Source organism: Lepus europaeus, chromosome 18 (assembly GCF_033115175.1).
Source record: "Lepus europaeus isolate LE1 chromosome 18, mLepTim1.pri, whole genome shotgun sequence".
NCBI classification, from domain to species: domain Eukaryota; kingdom Metazoa; phylum Chordata; class Mammalia; order Lagomorpha; family Leporidae; genus Lepus; species Lepus europaeus.
Genome location: NC_084844.1, coordinates 72086752 through 72107023, shown reverse-complemented (window position 1 = coordinate 72107023; position 20272 = coordinate 72086752). Strand labels below are relative to the sequence as shown.

Genomic DNA, 20272 nt, shown 5'->3' with positions numbered 1-20272 from the left:
CTGATATAAGTGCCTAAAAACAAAGCCAAGGAGGGCTGCCACAGACCCATTCTGAAAATTCCTTAATATCTTCATTTTCATCCAAATTAATATTTTATTTGAAGAAAATAAACTTTTACATAAATGAAAATGTAATACTACAGACAAGTGTACAGGAGAAAATAGGCACTCAGTTACCTTAGAAAAATCTGGGTCCATTAATGTGTTCTTCCAGAACAAATGCTGCAGTACAATAGAACCACAGCCTCTGATATTCCCCCTCCACCCTGATGGATCTTGGGTTTTCCTCCCACCTCCCCTCTCCTGTGAATATCTAAGTAGTAGGACAAAAGGAATCCAAAGATACGATGATGGTATTTAACATGGAATAAACATACTGTTTTAGTCAGTACAATCCTCAATACTACAATAATTATTTCTAGTTCACTGATTACAAAATTAAGTATATGAAATCTATTCCTAATTAATCATTCCATCGAGAGCTTAATGTAGACTTTCAGAGGTGAAAGAAATAGAGATATGTGTAGAGATGTGTATCTCTATAATACAGATTTACCTCTGTACTTTATAGACAATATACCATGTTTGTATTTTTTTTTGCAGTCTGGCATAGTTTATTACATCCAGCTTGTCACTTTGGAAATTTTATAATTAGACATTAATATACAACAAATTTTGAATCTTTACAGATGATATAGAGCACCCTAGGCCCTCCCAAGGGCAGAAAACAGATCAAGAGCTCATACACTGGCTTCAACCACAAGGAGCAGATGAAGATATCATCGGAAAGATACCTATCCCTGCAGTGTGGCTGCTGAGCAGTTCTGCCCTTACGGATCTTGTTTGTTTCAAATCACTGAAGAAGGTTACAGGCTTTCTGACATTCCTAAAGATTTCACTGATGAGGATCTAAGATATCTTTACTCTGCTAAGAGCCTCAGAATGGTTTGTACAATAGAATGTTACTTTTTCCATGTGAATATGCCTTAAAGCAGTAGAAAGCACACTGATAACTTTCTAAATTAATTCCCTTTGCTGGAGCTTGGTCAGATGAGCTTCTCCACCTCCCCACCAGTCAGGCATTTTGCCAGGTTTGCCAAGATGTGGCTGGAATTGCGGGACAGATGGGCAAAGTCTGAAGCGGGAAGGTAAATGGTTCAGCCTCCTGCCATCCACACCTTGCTCTAAGGGAGGCAAAGCATGAGATGCCAGCAGGCAGTACCTGCACCCTTGTTCTCCTGCAGCACTGTGCTACCTTCCTCTAGACCACTTCCTCCACCACTGGCACCCAAGAGCCACCGCCAAACATGCAGAGAACATTTCTATTATACAAAGAGTTTGTGGAACATGGAATTCAAAGATAGGTGTAAGGGCCAGCATTGTCAAGCAGCAGGTTTAGCCACTTTTTGCGATGTGGACATCCCATAGGGGAGCTCCAGTTCAGTCCTGGTTGCTCTGCTTCAGCTTTCTGCTAATGCAGCAGATGTTGACTTATGTGCTTGGGCCCTGCCACCCATGTGGGAGACTCAGAGGGCATTCTTGGCTCATGACTTCTACCTGGACCAGCCCTGCCCCAGCTATTGCATGCACCTGGCGAGTGAGCCATCAGATAGAAGATCTATCTCCCTACCTCTCTCTGCCATCTTAAAAAAAAAGGTACAAAGAAACTGAAAGCCATACATATGGAATATACATAGTATGAATTATGTGTAGCTCTCACAATTTATTTAGTTATTTTTGAACTTAACACCTTAAAAAAAAAACTTGAAAGACAGCAACTGAGATCCTCCATCCACTGCTTTATTTTCCAGACGTCCATAACAGCTGGGGCTGGCCCAGCCAGGAACTCCAAGCCTTTAAGCCATCATCTGCTGCCTCCCAGGTGCACAAGCCTGACCCACTATGAACAGATGCCCCTACATTTTTTTATTTTTCCACAAACTTTTTGAAGTCACTTTTGCCAAAAGGTTCCTGACACCTCTCTTGTTGCTTTCATAGCGGCAGACTCTGGAATGCTATCTCCCAGTACAGAAGAGAGCCTCAGCAGTCCTCGGGGGTCAACAAGTAGGCGGATGGTGACAGGGTGAGCAAATCCCATACATCTTTGTTGTTAATGTAACTGTGAATGTGGCCAGTGCTGTGGCTCACTAGGCTAATCCTCTGCCTGCGGTGCTGGCACACTGGGTTCTAGTACCAGTTGGGGCACCGATTCCATCCCGGTTGCTCCTTTTCCAGTTCAGCTCTCTGCTGTGGTCCAGGAAGGCAGTGGATGATGGCCCAGGTGCTTGGGCCCTGCACCTGCATGGGAGACCAGGAGGAAGTACCTGGCTCCTGGCTTCGGATCGGCACAGGTGCCAGCCATAGCAGCCATTTGGGGGTGAACCAATGGAGGGAAGACCTTTCTCTGTCTCTCCCTCTCTCACTAACTCTGCCTGTCAAAAAAAAAATGTAACTGTGAATGTCCATATAATTTTGTTCTGTTTACACAAAAATATCTTTGTTTAACAATTGAAGATTGATGCTGTAAAAACTGTCCTCAAATTTTTTGCTATTTTATTATTTATAAACCCATTTTGAAGATTTGTAGATCCATAAGTCCCTTGAGGACAGTGCACCCTGGTTTTGATATCCTTCACAGAAATAAATACAAACTGATTTCCATGGTGGGGGGAATCACTACAAACTATTGAACTTGTCACAAATAAGAGGCTGGGAGAATGGCTGCTCTGGTTATGCATAGTAACTACTATAGCACTTAAATAGGTATAAAGAATCTGACTGTAGGAAACAAATATAAAGAATTGTCTTGGGCCCTCTGCCAGCTGTAATCCTCTCATTAGGGAAGTGACAGTCTGACAGTCATGTGAACATACCTGAGGGGGATGCAGCACTGCCCCTCAGGGCAGACAATGAGCTCTTCCCCTTCAAATGGTGGCAAGGTTGCAGCAGGCACACAAGGAGTTGCTCTTCCTTTAAGTAACTGGGGAGTATTTGTCAAAAGTATTAAACTAAAATTTGGGAATCTCTGTATTACCCTATCCTCACATTACTTAACATTCAATTACATGTTTTAAAAGATTTTATTTATTTATTTGAGAGGTAGAGTTACAGAGAGAGAGGCAGAGAGAGAAAAGGGGTCTTCCATCTGCTGGTTCATTCCCTAAATGGCTGCAATGGCCAGAGATTGGGCCGATCTGAAGCCAGGAAATCAGGAGCTTCCTCTGGGTCTCCCATGTGGGTGCAGGGGTACAAGCGCTTGGGCAGCTCACCCTAGCATGCTGACTGGTTCCACTGTTCAAGCACACATCCCCCATTCTCTTTTGGCAGGTCTACTGTAAAGAACGGGGAGTATCGGTGGAGGCGGCAAGATGGCGGAATAGGCAGGAAGCACACTTAGTCCGGGGGGAGAGAAAGTTTAATATAAGTGGAGATACTGCAGTGTCAAGGAAGAGTAGGGGATGAAACAGCAGAGGAAACTCTTCCGGAACTAGTGATTCACAGTGGACCTGCGTGGAGAGCGTGGGAGCCCAAGTTCGGGACACCAGCGGCAGACTCAACGCACCAGCGCTGGAACGCGAGGTGAGCCGAACCTCCATAGCCCGAGATACCAGCGGGCAAGCGGAAAGAGGAGGCTAGAGGGAACAAGGCTTGAAACTCCGTGGGGAAAAGTTCACCAGGCTAACTAGAAGAGAGAGAAAAAAAAAACAAAAAAAGTGACTGATACGGACACAAGTTTCTCTCTCTCCGCTCACCTCTCACAGGCGAGCAAGACAGAGAAGGCGCCATTTTGGACATACGTCATAAGCAGGGCGACCTCAGGTCTGCACCAGCCCTGAGCCTAGCAGAAAAACCTGACTCTGTGGGGAGGGGTGAAATAACAGGAGATTAGCATCTAACTTGGCAACCCAGTGGGAGACTGCAGGAGAATTGGAGCCCACACTGAGGGCAGCAGAGATTCCCTGTGTGGTCCTTGGGAAAGAGCTTCTGATCTCTGGCTCCTGTGGGTATATCATTTGCCTGCTAACTACCTCCAATTACGTTCAGCTGTGCGGAATTACTTCCCTTTTAAATCAAAAAGAGAAAGAGAGATTTACCACACCTAACCTGGGAGTGTCATCCTTGACACACCCTCAGCCCTGAGGAACCAAACACAGCTCTCAGTCCACACTCATCTCAAGCCTCTAAGGCTCCACTGAAAGCAGACAGTCCACTTAATATAGAGCCATAGTGTAACAAGAAAAAACACCACAGTGAAGAAACCAGATATCTCCAACATGCCAAACAACAAACGCAAAAACCAAGCTAACAAGAACAAGGAAGAAACTATGGCACCCCCAAATGAAAAAGACACCCCAATTCAAGATTATGAAGATGATGAGATCGAAGAAATGCAAGAAGCGGATCTCAAAAAATTGATAAGAACATTAAGAAGTTCTCAAAAACAAATTCTTGAACTACAGAAATCCTTCATGGACAAGATAGAAAATCTCTCTCGTGAAAGTGAAATATTAAGGAGGAATCAAAATGAAATGAAACAACTAGTGGAACAAGAAACTCTGATAGTGACTAGAAATCATAATGAAATGAAGAGTTCAATAGATCAAATGACAAACACATTAGAGAGCCTTAAAAACAGAATGGGCGAAGCAGAAGAGAGAATATCAGACTTAGAAGACAGAGAACAGGAAAGGAAACAGGCAAACCAAAGAAAAGAAGAAGAAATTGGAAATCTAAAAAATATTGTCAGGAATCTACAGGATACTATTAAAAAACCCAACATTCGGGTTCTAGGAGTTCCTGAAGGCATGGAGAGGGAGAAAGGATTAGAAGGCATTTTCAGTGAGATACTAGCAGAAAATTTCCCAGGTTTGGAGAAGGACAGAGGCATCTTAGTACAGGAAGCTTATAGAACCCCTAATAAACATGACCAAAAGAGATCCTCACCACGACATGTTGTAATCAAACTCACCACAGTGAAACATAAAGAAAAGATCCTAAAAGGTGCAAGAGAGAAACGTCGGATCACTCTTAGAGGATCTCCAATTAGACTCACAGCAGACTTCTCATCAGAAACCCTACAAGCTAGAAGGGAATGGCGAGACATAGCCCAGGTACTAAGAGAGAAAAACTGCCAGCCCAGAATACTATATCCTGCAAAGCTCTCATTTGTGAATGAAGGTGAAATTAAGACTTTTCACAGCAAACAGAAACTGAAAGAATTTGTTGCCACTCATCCTGCCCTGCAAAAGATGCTTAAAGATGTGTTACACACAGAAACACAGAAACATGGTCACCAATATGAAAGAAGGTAAAGGAAGGAAACCTCACAGCAAAAGATCACAGGAAGCTCAATTTCTCTTTGACATAGAATTAAACTCTGATGCTCTGTTAAAGCAATGTGTTAAAGTAATCTATTATGTTCTCTTGATGTCTGTTAAATTCTAATTGTTCAAAAACAGCTGAATTTTTATTAAGAGCTATGGGTTATTTAAATATGTGCTTTTTTCAAAAATTTGAATATCTGCTGCTCATAAAACTAAAGCGTTGTTGGTTCTGTGTTTAGCTGTCCTCCTATAGGTTCCTATGGACTTTTTCCAGCCACTTTTATTGTATTCAGTACTTTGGGATGGCACTGTAAACAGATGAAGCCAATAATGTATTAACAGTACCAACTGAGAGAAAGTATGGTTAACTGAGGTTACTAAAAAGAAAAAGCAATTCAAATCAATTGGCAATCTACAAAAAGAGTTAAAGATTTTAAAAGCTATTATTAAAATTGCTATATTGGTCTATTATGCTATATTATATGTGTGTACATATTGTATGTCCACATGGGAAATTTTATTAAGAGTTTTATTTTAAATGGCTTATAGATAAGATTGTCCATAAATTTAAGCTGCTAAAATCAATCAAAGATACATTTTAATTTGTGGGACCTGAATCTGTGTATCATATGTTTTAGACTTGTTGGTAGAAAGAAACTAAAAACATTTTAGATGGTTGTGCTTAAGTTTACTGGCTAAACAAACTACACCATGTTAGATATTTAAGAGGTGTTTTCAAATACATGATTCTTAAAATTTATAGAAGGCATTGGACCTTCTGGTAAATGTTTTCTTAAGTTGTTATCTAATGGTTGAAACGGTTTGCTAAGTATTCATGTGATATTGCTATTGTCAGCAAGCGATCTAGGACTTGCTCCCTCATTTCTCTATTCTAAGCCCAACTTGTTCTTTCATTTCTCTATTCTCTTCAAGGTAGGAAACTAATTCTATTATGAAGGAATCTGTAGGATGCACAATTTAATCTTTAGACCTTATAAAAGAGATGGCTAACATTTTTCTGCAATAGCATAGCCAAAATAAGAACTCAAATAATAATCTCATAGCTTGATTCACTTCACCATCAGCGAAGTATACAGTAAGTAGAAAAAACCTCCCTTTCAGACCAAAGGGAAAGAAAGTTTTAAAGTGAGAATATAATTTTCCTCATGGGCATTGTCTACCTTAGAAAAACTACTACAGAACATGCCTGTGACTATAGACTTGTAGTTCAGGCCACCGAAGATTAGAGATGGGAAACGGGCACTCCCTTGACTTGCATCCTCTGGTCTGCTTTAACACAAACCAGGAGGAAAAGAAAGCTCGGCATCAGAAGCAATGGGTGGCAGGCCTATTAATGGCTGATCTGTACAGTGATCTGCCCTCAAGGAGACCCAACAGGCCAGTCCACTGCAGTGGCTTTCAATGTGGTAAGCCTGGGCTTCAGCAGAAGTCAGCTTGTGAAGAGCCCTGGCAGCTCTGCCAAGAGTTGGATCACTGGAAATGGACCTGCCCTGGAGTCGAAGGATGCCCAGGTCAGAGCCACAGATCTTATTGGCTCTAAGCTGAAAAGCCCTTCACTCAGCCCAACTTCCAAAGTGACCACTGCAGCTGAGGGGATGGTCAAGTAGGGTCAGCAACATTGCAGGCAGAACTGTCAATTTCTTGTTAGAGATGCCACCTGCCTTTACCTGGCCAGCTCTCCTCCCAGGCCAGCCAAGTAATGAAAGTCAACAGAGTGCCTTCCCCTAGGAGGTTCACACCTCCCTTAGGATATAGCCCATGTGAAGAGATAGATAGGTCTGGGCCTCTGAATTTACAAGGCCTAAAGCCCACCAGATTATTATCAAGCCCCTTCTATCAGGTTCTATTTGCCTCTCAATCAGAAAACTTAATTGTAGCTTAGACAGCACCTTTCTTAGCTCCTCTAATAATGACTCTGTCCTTTGTTCTAGGCCCTGTCTAGTGCACTTGGGCCTCATTCCTTTGTAATCATAACCTCTACTCTACCACCAATGGCTCTACTCCCAACCTGTGTGTACTGATGGTCCTCTTCCCCACTTAATGCTGTATAATTTTTCAAACCTGGTAAATGCCACTATTAGGATCATTGGTTACTATCCTCACTCTGTCTTTTATGACCTTGTCTAAATATGATCAGAGTCAGCAAACTTGGAAGGCTTCCATAGCCTTGGCAACTCATGACGACAGCCTAGGATGGTTACTGGCGCCATAAACTAGAGTGTCAATTTGTTGGGTCAACAACAGGAGCCACTGTGCACTTGCTCCTCATGTGGGATCTCTGTCCTTAATGTGCTGTACATTGTGATTTAATGCTATAACTAGTACTCAAACAGTATGTTTCACTTTGTGTTTCTATGTGGGTGCAAACTGTTGAAATCTTTATACTAAATTGATCTTCTGTATATAAAGAGAATTGAAAATGAATCTTGATGCAAATGGAAGGGGAGAGGGAGCGGGAGGGGGGAGGGTTGCGGGTGGGAGGGAAGTTATTGGGGGGGGGAAGCCATTGTAATCCATAAGCTGTACACTGGAAATTTATATTCATTAAATAAAAGTTAAAAAAAAAAAAAGAACGGGGAGTATCTACAGCAATTAATATCTTACTGTTGCTCTTGCTGTCCACCTGCAGGCCTGAGGGAAGAGCACCTAAATACACACTGTGGAGTTCTGGACGGAGTTTCCAAAATTCAGTCTCTTCGCAGCTCAGGCACTCTGTCCTCGTCAATCACCTTAAAGCCTGCAGGAGTAGGGAGAAGCTGTGTTTGAAGAATTCGCAAATAAAGTGTATTGAAGTCAACCACTACCACCTCCACCACACCCCTAATTCAGGGTTCTGGCAAATCCCAAGCGGACCAGGAGTGACTCAGGAGGTGACATCAACTCTGAAAGGCTCCAAAGAGCCTGGTGCACCCAGGGTGAGCTCAGTTCATCGCCCTCCCGCCCCCGCCACCAGGACGCCCGGCTCCCAGATCCTCCAGGAGGCAAGAGGCAGCCCCGCAGGTCCAGGCACACGCGGACATGCATCCAGAGCTGTCCCAAAAAGCAGGCCCAGCTCGGGTGTCGCCTCCTGACAAAGTCGCTGTCTCCTACTCCCTCCCGGAAGGCTGCAGGCCAGCACCCTGAATCGAGGCCCTCCCGTGAAGGAAGCTGCCCCCATGGGAACCCTGCTCCACTTGAGGGCAGGGCTGGGGAAGAAGGGCTAAGCCAGCCTCCGCCCCAGGACTGCAGCCTGGGAAAGTCCAGGGCCCCAGCGCCCCTGCCGGGCGTGGCGTCTCCCTGAGTGCACTCTGAGCCTGGCCTCAGCTATCAGCAGCTCCCTTGCTTCCAGAATCTGCTGCAGGGCGGCTCAGGCTCCGCCCGGCCAGGGGCCTTGGACCAATCCTCCCTGTCCTGGGACAGGGCCGGCGCTGCCAGACTTGCCTCATGCCTGGCCGGCTATAAAGGCGGTGGTCATTGGCGGGCACCTGGTAGTTGCGGTGTGTGCGGGTGACGTGGGTGGTGTTACGTTCTTGGCCATTGAGCTCAATTTCGGACGTTTTCTCATGATGGGCTGATCTCACGCAGTGACAACCATGGAACAAATCACTATTCTGTGGCATCTGCCTCCCAGGAGCGTTGTGGGTTACAGGGGGGCACGGGTGAGCCGGTGGCACCTCCTGTGCGTGGTCTCTGGCCCGTCCAGGACCGAAGGTGGAAAGGGAAGCAGAGGAGCTGGCTCAAGGTAGTCCCGCTGCGGGTTCCATCAGGTGTGAAATGTCTCCCGATTGCGGTTAACCTTGCAGGGAAACTGTCCCCTTTTGTGGGCCAGAGACAGCATCTGCTTTATTAGCTGTGCAGTATATTGAAAATTAAAATTTGGGCAGTCCTATCTTTAGTCCTCACAGCAGCACTTACTTTATGAGGAACACATGAAACTGCTCAGTAATTCGGTGCTGAGTTTTTTTTTTTTTTTTGACAGGCAGAGTGGACAGTGATAGAGACAGAGAGAAAGGTCTTCCTTTTTGCCATTGGTTCACCCTCCAATGGCCGCCGCGGCCAGCGCACTGTGCTGATCGGATGGCAGGAGCCAGCTGCTTCTCCTGGTCTCCCATGGGGTGCAGGGCCCAAGCACTTGGGCCATCCTCCACTGTACTCCCTGGCCACAGCAGAGAGCTGGCCTGGAAGAGGGGCAACTGGGATAGAATCCGGCGTCCCGACCGGGACTAGAACCCGGTGTGCCAGCACCACTAGGCGAAGGATTAGCCTATTGAGCCACGGTGCCGGCCTGGTGCTGAGTTTAATATTAGGTTGGTAAGCCTGCTATTGGCTTTTGGTTTGTTTGTAGCTATTGGATGACTTTATTTGGTAAAAATGCATTCAGGTCAGTAGTGTACTCAAGGATGGTCATTTAGTGAAATGTACTTTTTTTTAAGAGTAAAAGATTGGAAGACACGATTGAGCTACCTCAAAACTCCACCACTCCTGGGAAGGCCACAGTTGGCAAGAAAAGCCCGTAGCAAACTTTCATCAAGTAAGTTGAGATTCCTGTGTTTGCAATCTGAACAGCTCACTGCTGAGCTGGGAGGGGAACTGCTCTGAGCACAACTCACTACAGAACTGCTCTTGCAGACCTTCCCCGAAGGAAGCACTGCTGTGGTCAGAAGCATTCCAGGAGCTGCTGGCCTGCAAATGTGAATTAGTCTTGAATTTAATCTATTGCAAGTATCACAAGAATGCAGAAAGGCTGTGTCCTCAAACACAAATGAGCAGCTCTGCAAGGGGAATGAGACTTAACCTAGAAGGCCTGTTTATCTCCCTTTATTTCTCAGCATATTCACCCCAGGTGGGGAAGATAAATCACCCTTCAGCTCTGCAATGGCACTGCTCTTGGTGGAGGCTGAGGATGCTTTTCATTGCAGGCAGTGTTTGCAAGAGACTTAGTTCCCTGACAATTTGTGCCTCTCCTACAAATACATTTTGGCATTAAAAACAAACTGAAGTATTTATGTTTTAGTAGTATGGCACCAACTTAAGTATTTTGCCTACTGGCATCTTTGTCTTTAAAGAGCTAAATCCTCAGGACCCCAGGATTGAGTAAAAACTAGAAAATAGCTAATCCTAGTACTAGAAAAGCACAAGGGATTATTTGATCATTCGGTTCTTCATATTTCACATGCTTTTTTTTCTACTTTTCCCTTCCTACAGATATTCTGGCTGTATTGAAGGCTTTTTTAAAAACTGAATTCTGTGAAGAAAATATAGGCTTTTGGCTGGCTTGTGAAAACTTCTGAAAAATCCACCCACCCCAGAAGCTATCCTTAAAACCACGGTAAACATATACAGTCTTCATAGAAAAAACCCCCAAAGAGGTAAGACCAAATTCCTCATTTCAGCATAAAGTGTACACCCTTGGCACCAAGAAGCAACACAGGAAGTAAAGATATAAGACTAAAGCAAGGGCCAGGGAATCTGAAAAGCTTCCTTTCCTGGTGTCCTGGCTTTCAACTAAGTATCCCCAGACCTGGCAGGTGGAGCTCATCACATGTTACAGCTTCTGATTTTCACTTTCAAAGAGCAGAGCTCCCTTCTCTAACGAAGGATAATGAGTGATCTTTGTTCCAGATGAGCATGCTTTCAAACCAAAACTCTTATTATCCAAAATATACAAGAAGCTACAACCCCCAGCTGTACAACTGCCTGGAAAAGGGTGTACAACATGATGTTTTACTTATTTGAAAGGCAGAGTTGCAGAGAGAGGTCTTCCATCTGCTAGTTCACTCCCTAAATGGCCACAGTGGTCAGGGCTGGGTCAGGCTGAAGCCAGGAGCTTCCTCCAGGTCTCCCATGTAGGGGCAGAGGACCAAGCACTTGGGCCATCTTATGCTGCTTTTCCCAGCAGGGAGTGGGTAAGAACTGGAGTAGCTGGGACTCAAACTGGCATCCATATGGGATGCTAGTGCTGTAGGCATCAGTGTAACTTGCTATGCCACAGCACCAGCCCCAGGTAGAACACTTATCCCTGTTTTTTGGAATCAGAGTTCTACTAGGGCTTGAGTGAAAAACCATAGATCGGCCGGCGCCGTGGCTCAACAGGCTAATCCTCCGCCTTGCGGCACCAGCACACCAGGTTCTAGTCCCGGTCGGGGCACCGATCCTGTCCCGGTTGCCCCTCTTCCAGGCCAGCTCTCTGCTGTGGCCAGGGAGTGCAGTGGAGGATGGCCCAAGTGCTTGGGCCCTGCACCCCATGGGAGACCAGGAGAAGCACCTGGCTCCTGCCATTGGAACAGCGCAGTGCGCAGGCCACAGCGCGCTACCACAGCGGCCATTGGAGGGTGAACCAACGGCAAACGGAAGACCTTTCTCTCTGTCTCTATCACTGTCCACTCTGCCTGTCAAAAAAGAAAAAAGAAAAAAACCACAGACACCATGGTTGATGAGAAAAAGGGAGCCCCAGAGTAGAGGACATGTTCTGTTTCCTAAGGCAGAAGTCTGTGACTGCCAAAGAGACTGACATTCAATTCAGTTCCCTCAGAACTATTGATTCCAAGCTAGGTAGTGAGTCAGGAAGCTGGTGACTGTCCAGGAGATGCTTGTATCAGAACAGCTTCCACCACTGTACAGACACAGGCAGGAAATATGTGGTCTGAGTGGGGTGGGTCTTGCTGAAAAAGCAGGACTGTGAGATAAAAGATAATGCAATGGAATGCTGTTGATCTAAACTCATTTAAAATCAATAGGTCTGGGATTCTGTGGCCTTAACTACCTAGCTGTATATCTTTCATTAAATCAGTTCATGTTACCACATAGTGGTTTTGAGTCCCAACTAACGTAACATGTTTACTATGTAGAAGAGTACTAAAGTTCTTGTGACTCCATTTCATGCATGCTATTCTTGTGTATTGCTGAACCTGAAATGATGTTTGAATTGTTAAATGGTATATAAAATAGTGAGTGCTTGTGTGTAGAAAACCACAGTGTCTATTACAAGTGCCAAAAACTCTTGAAGGCAGTTAAACTTTGAAGTGGTCTTTGAATATTTGAATACATTTATTTTGATAAATAATGTCATTGAATACTTACAGTCCAGGTGTGAGCTGATTTGATGTTGATAACTAGAATTATGACCAACATAAGGGGAAGATCTTTGTAGTAGAGAAGAAGTGTGCATTACTGTGTCTGTGCAGGGAGAACTGACAGCCCCAGAGCTGAGAAGAGGGTGGCAAGGAAGATGCTCTTTTCTAAACCTAAGTCACAGCACATCCTTAGACCCACCCAGGGTAAAAAATTTTACCCAGGGTAAAAATTACTAACAGAATCTTTTATTAAACAACAGGGTCTTTGATGAGAATAGAACATTGACCTAAATCCCTTTTTGAGGATTGAGAAACAACTAAATAGAAGTGAACTGTATGGAGACAAACACCAATGTTACATTACTCAACTCTCCACTGCACCAATGAAGGAAGAAGACAAATGGGGAATATGGGCCTCCCCCTTTTTGTCCTCTTTTCTTTGGTTCCAACTCACATGGGCTTCCAGAAGACATACATGGAAACTGTTCTCTTCGTGGTCAACATACATCTCAGAATTTCCCTTATTCATTTGCCTTCACTTGCCTAACAGATTTTGATTATGTTACTTTAGGTAATGAGGAAAGCAACAGAAGTGCACTTTTCTCCCTCATTTTTATAACATTTATTTGAAAGGCAGAGTTACAGAGAGGGTGTAGAGACAGACCTTCCATCTATTGGTTCACTCCCCAAATGATCACAATGGCCTGAGCTGAGCCGATCCAAAGCCAGGAGCCAGGAGCTTCTTTCAGGTCTCCCACAGGAATGCAGGGGCTCAAGCACTTGGGCAGTCCTCTGATGCTTTCCCAGGCACATTAGCAGGGAGCTGGATTGAAGTGGATCAGCCAGGACTTGAATCAGTGCCTATATGGCAGTGGCTTTACCCACTGTGCTACAGTGTGGGACCCATATATGTATATATTTCAAAGACTCATTTATTTGAAAGGCAGAGAGGCAGAAGAAGAGAGATCTTTCAACCTCTGGTTCACTCCCAAAATGTCCACGACAGTGGAGGCTGGGCCAAGCCAAAGCCAGGATGTTGAACAGTGCAGAATCTCTAAGTATTAAATTGAAAAGGCTGAAGCTGGTGCCATGGCATATTGGGTAAAGTCACCACCTGCAGTGCTGGCATCCCATATGGGTACTGGTGCATGTCCTAGCTGCTCCGCTTCTAATCTAGCTCCCTGCTAATGTGCCTTGGAAAGCAGAAGATGGCCCAAATACTTGGCTCCTGAATCCATGTGGGAGACCTGAAAGAAGCTCCTGGCTTTGGATCAGCCCAGCTCTAGCTTTTTGCAGGCACTTGGGAGTAAACCAGCAGATGGAATATCTCTTGATGTATGTCTCTCTGTAACTCCTTAAAAAATAAACCTTTAAAAAAATAAGGTTTATTGACATGTGCTATGATCCAATCCAGTAAAAGTAAGAGAAGCAATAACTATCACTACCTATATTTTTATCTAATTTAAGTATTGTGTAAACTAAAATATACAATACTAGGAGTATACTATCAGTAATTACACTACTGAGGTGGGGACTGCGATACACAGGTTAATCCTCTACCTGCAGTGCTGGCATCCCATATGGGTGCCAGGTTCTAGTCCTGGTTGCTCCTATTCTGGTCCAGCTCTCTGCTGTGGCCTAGGAGGGCAGTGGAGGATGGCCCAAGTGCTTGGGCCCCTGCATCCGCATGGGAGACCAGGAAGAAGCACCTGGCTTCTGGCTTTGGATCAGTGCAGCTCCAGCCATTGTGGCCATTTGGGGAGTGAACCAATGGAAGGAAGACCTTTCTCTTTCTCTAACTCTACCTGCCAAATTAACATAAAATCTTTTTAAAAAGTAATTACCAATACTCAGTGATTATAATTAAGAATTTTAATAACTATATTGATTCTTTTTTTTTTTTTGACAGGCAGAGGTAGACAGTGAGAGAGACAGAGAGAAAGATCTTCCTTCCATTGGTTCACCCACCAAATGGCTGCTATGGCCGGCGCTATGCCAATCCAAAGCCAGGAGCTGGGTGCTTCCTCCTGGTCTCCCATGCAGGTGCAGGGCCCAAGGACTTGGACCATCTTCTACTGCTTTCCCAGGCCATAGCAGAGAGCTGGATTGGAAGTGGAGCAGCCAGGTCTTGAACCGGCACTCATATGGGATGCTAGCAGTTCAGGCCAGGGTGTTAACTACATTGCCACAGTGGGGGCCCCAGTCCTAGCAGTTCTATGTTGTTTAGCATTTCATCTTCAGTGTCAACTGCTAATAATACAGTAGAGTTGTAGAAGACCTGACAGTCATGCAAACCTTACCACAACCTAGTACTGTGTAGAATAAATCCTGTAAATATAAAGACAATCTTATTTCACAGTGGAGGAAGAACCAGATGGGTACAATGACTTGCTAATGTCACTTAGCTCTTTCGGTACAGAAACAAGGAAGGGTCTCAGCTTTATGCCACTTGCCTCAACTAGATGAGCCTGCAATTTTAAAGACACTCAACTTGGGCTCCCGGAGTTTAAATGAATTTTCCAAGGTTACATGACAAAGAAGCACCAAAGCCAGAAGTAAAAATTATTGCTCTCATCTTTCTCTTCCTTATCCACTATGGAAGTCTGATTTACAGTTGTAAATTATTCTAATATCATTTACAACCAAGAAGCATTATTTTTTGCTAACTTTAACAATGAAACTATTTTTAGCCATTGAGGAATTTATTTTAATGAAAGATATAGACATCCTTTTTTGTTTTGTTTTTTAATTGGAGATGCAAAGAGACAAACAAGTAGTCAGAGAAGTGGTATTCACCCTCTAGTTCACTGCTCAAATGTCCACAGTGACCAGGGCTGGCCCAGGAGCAGGGAACCCCATCATCTGAGCCATCACTTGCTAGCTCTCAGGGTTTGCATTTCCAGGGAGTTGGAGTCAGGGGCTGGAACTGGGAATCAAACCCAGAAACTCCAATGTGGGATACAGGCATCTAAACCACAAGGCTACACCCTGGCTTCCAGACTTGTTTTTTCACCAGTCATCTGAAAATGAAAGTTAGTTCAGACCTGAAGTCTAAGGCTCTGGAGTCCTCAGGTGTGTGTTCTATGCATGAGAGTTAGTTGGGTTGCCCAAGCAGAGTCTACAGTTTAGAGAGAACAGCAGAGTGAAATGTGTGTCAGAGGATGTCAGCACTGGAGAGTGGCTGTGCTCTAGTCAGAGGCTGAGGAGGATGAGTCCACAGAGAGCAGCAGTACCAAAGGAGTATGCTAGAAGGTAGGGAGAAAAAAGGTTGAAAAACAAATATGTTAAAAAGATTTGTTTATTTATTTGGAAAACAGAGTTATAAAGAAAGAGAGACAGGGAGGGAGAGGGAGAGATCTCCCATCTGCAGATTCACTCACCAAATGGTCACAATGGCTGGGACTGGGTCAGATCAAAGCTCGGATCTGGAACTCCATCCAAGTCTCCCTCATGGTGGCAGGGACTCAAGAAATTGGGTTGTCTGCTGCTTCTCAGATGCACTGCAGAGAACTGGATGGGAAGTAGAACAGCTGAGCTGTAAATAAGTGCCCATATGGTGTGCCAACATCATTGGCAACAGATTATCCTAATGCATCACAACACTGGCTCCAACAAATGAATTTAGGTAAAACAATTCAAAATGCCAGGGAAATAGCAAATAAAATGTCAGGGATGAGCACTGTGGTGCAGCAGGATAAACCACTACTTAGGAGGCATACCTCATTCTTAAGTATGATGATATTTTTTTAACCACTTTTGTACAAGAGAGTAACAGGATGAAAACTGTTCTCCAAGGAGTCTGATCTGATAACCTCACATAGGATAGACTGAGATGAGAAGAAATTGCAAGACAGATTACGAGTGCAGAAAAGAGGAAACTAAAACTGGAATGAAAGCATGAGGAAGGAAATGCAATCCATGTTTTGCAAGAAATAAAATCAAATATATATACTGTTTATAGAAAAATAGAAATAAAAGCAAATATGAGAGAGTTTCAAAAGTTTGTGGAAAATGGAATTAAAAGATAATCTTATTTTATGCAACAAATTTTGAAATCTATGCATGTGAACGGTCTTCAAAAAGTTCATGGAAAATGTCTATTATACAAAAATGGTACATGGATTTCAAAAAAAATTTTTAAAGAAAATCCATTTATTTTTAATTTTTATTTATTTAAGAGGTAGAGTTACAAAGAGTGAGAGAGAGACAGAGAGAAAGGTCTTCCTTCTGCTGTTTCACTCCCCAGATGGCCGCAACAGCTGGAGCTGTGCTGAACCAAAGCCAGGAGCCAGGTGCTTCTTCCCAGTTTCTCATGTGGGTGCTAGGGCCCAAGCACTTGGGCCGTTTTCTATTGCTTTTCCAGGCCATAGCAGAGAACTGGAATGGAAGAGGGGCAGCTGGGACTAGAACTGGTACCCATGTGGGATGCCAATGCCACAGGTGGAAAATTAACTTTGTTTATTTTTATGAAAGACAGTTATAGGGGGGTGGAAAGGGGAGATATAGATCTTTCATTTTCCGGTTCTCCCAAAATGACCACAAGAGCCAGGACTGGCCCAGGCTGAAGATGGGAACCAGAAGTCCATATGAGTCTCCCACAGGGGTGGTAGGAGCTCTTCTGCCAGGAGCATTAGTAGGAAGCAAAACATCCAGGACTGCAACTCGCACTCAAATAAGGGATGTTGGCCTCACATGTGGCAGCTTACCCTGCTGTGTCACAAAGATGGTCATTCAAAATAAATTCTTGAGGGTTAAGCCACCTTTTGCAGTGCCAGCATCCTATATGGGTAGCAGTTTGAGTCCTGGCTCCACTTTTGATCCAGCTCCCTGTTAATGTGCCTGGGAAAGCAGTGGAAGATGGTCCAAATGCTTGGGCCCCTATACCATGTGGGAAACTCAGAAGAAGCTCCTGGCTTCAGCTTGGCCATTTGGGGACTGAATCAGCAAATGGAAATCTCTTTGTAACTGTGACTTTCAAATAAATAAATCTTTAAAAAACATTCTTGTGCACTTAAAAGACCTCTTGCAATACAGGTGCACAGTTACTTATTCAGGAGAAATGCTAATTCAGGTGCAAGAAATGCTGGTATCAGGGATGCCATGGTAAAGTAGTAGTGTGGAGAGGCCACTTAAGGGAGTTTTATGTAGAACACAGGCAGCGGTGTTTTAGAGTTTAATAGATAGTGTTGGTTTAAAAATTACATATTGGGACTGGTACTGTGACATAGAGGGTAAGTAAGGCCAGCAGTGCCACCATCTCATGTAGGTAATGGTTTGAGACCCAGCTGCTCTGCTTCCAATCCAGCTCTCTGCTGAGGCCTAGGAAGGCAGTAGAGGATGGTCCAAGACCATGGGCCACTGCACCCAAATGGGAGGCCTGGGAAAAGCTCTTGGCTCCTAGCTTTGGATCAGCCCAGCTCTGACCATTGTGACCATTTAGGAAGTGAGCTAGTGGATGGAAGACCTGTCTCTTTCTCTCTGCTTCTCTGTAACTCTGCCTTTCAAATAAAATAATCTTTAAAAAAAAAACTTAAAATAATTATGTATTAACTTCCAACTGGGAGATCAGTAATTAAGTCAAGGTAAAGTTAGTCATTTAAATAGCCATCTAGTCAGCCAGTAATGATGACCTCGTTTCATTTCTAAACACAAATTACTTTAAATGGCTTTAGAGATGTACTTATCAAAATAATGTGGGCAGGACTCCCTGGGGCAGCATGGAGGCTGTGGGAGAATGCAGAGCACCTGAACCAGTGAGCCCTGGGCAAAGTGTTATGAAGCTGATACAGACTCCCAGTCTCTAAATGACAGACACATGGTTCACAAATGGAACCAGAAGAAAACTGCCTGAGTAGCATAGTAATAGGAACAGGCACAGAACCCTGGTGTTCCTGGGAATGGTCCTTTTGGTCCTCTGCCATTACTTCCCCTTAGACAACAGGCAGGGCCTGCAGCCATCTGCCACCCACCCTCTCCCCACAGAAAGGAAGAGTTGGAGGGGCCTATGGATGTGGTGCATCTTGGGAGGCTGAATCCCTGGGAGAGGGCAGAGCTGGTGTGGAGCTCACCTGGCAGTGCCTGGGGACAGTTTCTCCATTACTGCACTTTAATGGGGACAGCAAAGCCCTTCCCATAACCCTTCCCATACACACTGCAGAGGCTTAATTGGTGAATCCTTCCACACAGCAGTGATTGGGCCAGGAGCTAAACACAGCAACTTCCTCTAGAACTGTGCTGGGGGAACAGTGCCCACTCAGATGGAGGGAATGGGGACAGGCTACACCCCCCTCCCAAACACAGGTCAGGTCATAAGGCTCTCACCAGCTAGCAGCTCTCTGGTCTCACCTCCCTGGTCTTTCTAGCTGACAAGCTCTTCCCAACCTTGCTGCCTGGGAGGGACACACTCAGGTGTCACCTTCATGGAAAAACTAGTTTTTTTTAAGATTTATTTATTTCTTTTAAAGAGTTACACAGAGAGAGAAGGAAAGGCAGGGAGAGGGAGAGGGAGAGAGGGAGAAGGAAAGGCCTTCCATCTGCTCTTTCACTCCCCAATTGGTCACAAGGGCTGGAGCTGTGCCAATCTGAAGCCAGGAGTCAGAAGCTTCCTCTGGGTCTTCCCACACGGGTCCAGGGGCCCAAGGACTTAGACCATCTTCTACTGCTTTCCCAGGCCATAGCAGAAAGCTGGATTGCAAGTGGAACAGCCAGGACTAGAACTGGCACCCATATGGGATGCCGGCACTGCAGGCAGTGGCTTTATCCATGACTCCACAGTGCCAGCCCCAACCTAGAAGTTCAAGTTGACATAGTGGACAGCACACTGTGGTCCCCAAGTCTAACGTAACCATGGGCAATGCTAATAGATTGTGTCACAGGCTGAGGGAGGTGACAGGCATGCTCTGCTGCAGAGCTGTGACATAGGAGAAGGGGCTCCAGACCAGGAGAAAGGGGACCCTGGGGTTCCCCGCCCTTCCTCTCTCCTCAGTGACCACTCTCCAGATCACCTCTTCTCTGTTGCCACAGACAGCTCTGAAAGCAGTGTCTTGGGGCAGGGAGGGAGGGTTGCAGGAAAGATCTCTGAGTAGTTGGTCCAGAGGGAGTATTCCTCTTAAAACATTACAGTGCTGTCTGCACCCACTCCCCTGGCCTTGATGGTCATTTGTCTATTAATGTCCCACTTCAGATGATACCTCTGATGATACCTCCAAACTTTGCTGTTGGACAGGAGGTGATTGGTGAGAAAATCCTACCTAGAGTTTTAAAAGATTTATGTATTAAAGAGCACTTCCAATCACTGGCTCACTCCCCAAATGTCTGCAAAGCCAGGGCTGGGCCAGGCTGAAGCTAGGAACTCCGTCCTGTTCCCCGACATGGATGTCAGGAGTTCACACACTTAGGTTATCACCATTGCTTCCCAGGTGCATTAGCAAGAAGCTCAACTGGAAGCAGAGGTGGGACCTGATTTTAGGTCCTCCAATATTGGCTGTGGGCATTCCAAGTGGCAGCTTAACCCACTGTACCATAACACCCTCTACTTTGATATTATTTATTTATTTACATATTTATATGTTTATTTATTTGAGACACAGAAAGAGATCTTCTATCTGCCATTTCACTCTCCAAAGGCCTGAAATATTTAGGGCTGCGCCACACTGAGGGTGGGATCAGAGAACTCAATTTGGTCTCCCCACATGGTTGGCAGGGACCCAACTACATAAGCCATCACCTGTGCCTCCCAGGTTGCACATTAGCAGGAAGTTGGAATTGCAAGTGTGCCAAGACTTGTACCAGGCACTTTAATTTGGGATGAAAGTTTCTCAAGAGCCGTCTTAACCACAGGGCCAAGCACACCCCCACCTCAGTTTTTAAAGAAAG

The 20272-nt window shown here is 44.9% G+C and overlaps 1 protein-coding gene and 1 pseudogene across 1 annotated transcript in view; one reads left to right on the top strand and one right to left on the bottom strand.

Annotated features, from left to right (window-relative positions):
* LOC133746593 (zinc finger protein 883-like) overlaps nucleotides 1-20272 on the bottom strand; it is a 59144-nt gene that overhangs the window by 26739 nt on the left and 12133 nt on the right. The window contains exon 3 of the mRNA XM_062174764.1: nucleotides 15778-15907. The gene's annotated coding sequence lies outside the window, so the exon portion shown is untranslated. The remainder of the gene's footprint in view (nucleotides 1-15777; nucleotides 15908-20272) is intronic.
* LOC133747000 (regulator of G-protein signaling 2-like) lies at nucleotides 1102-11371 on the top strand (annotated as a pseudogene).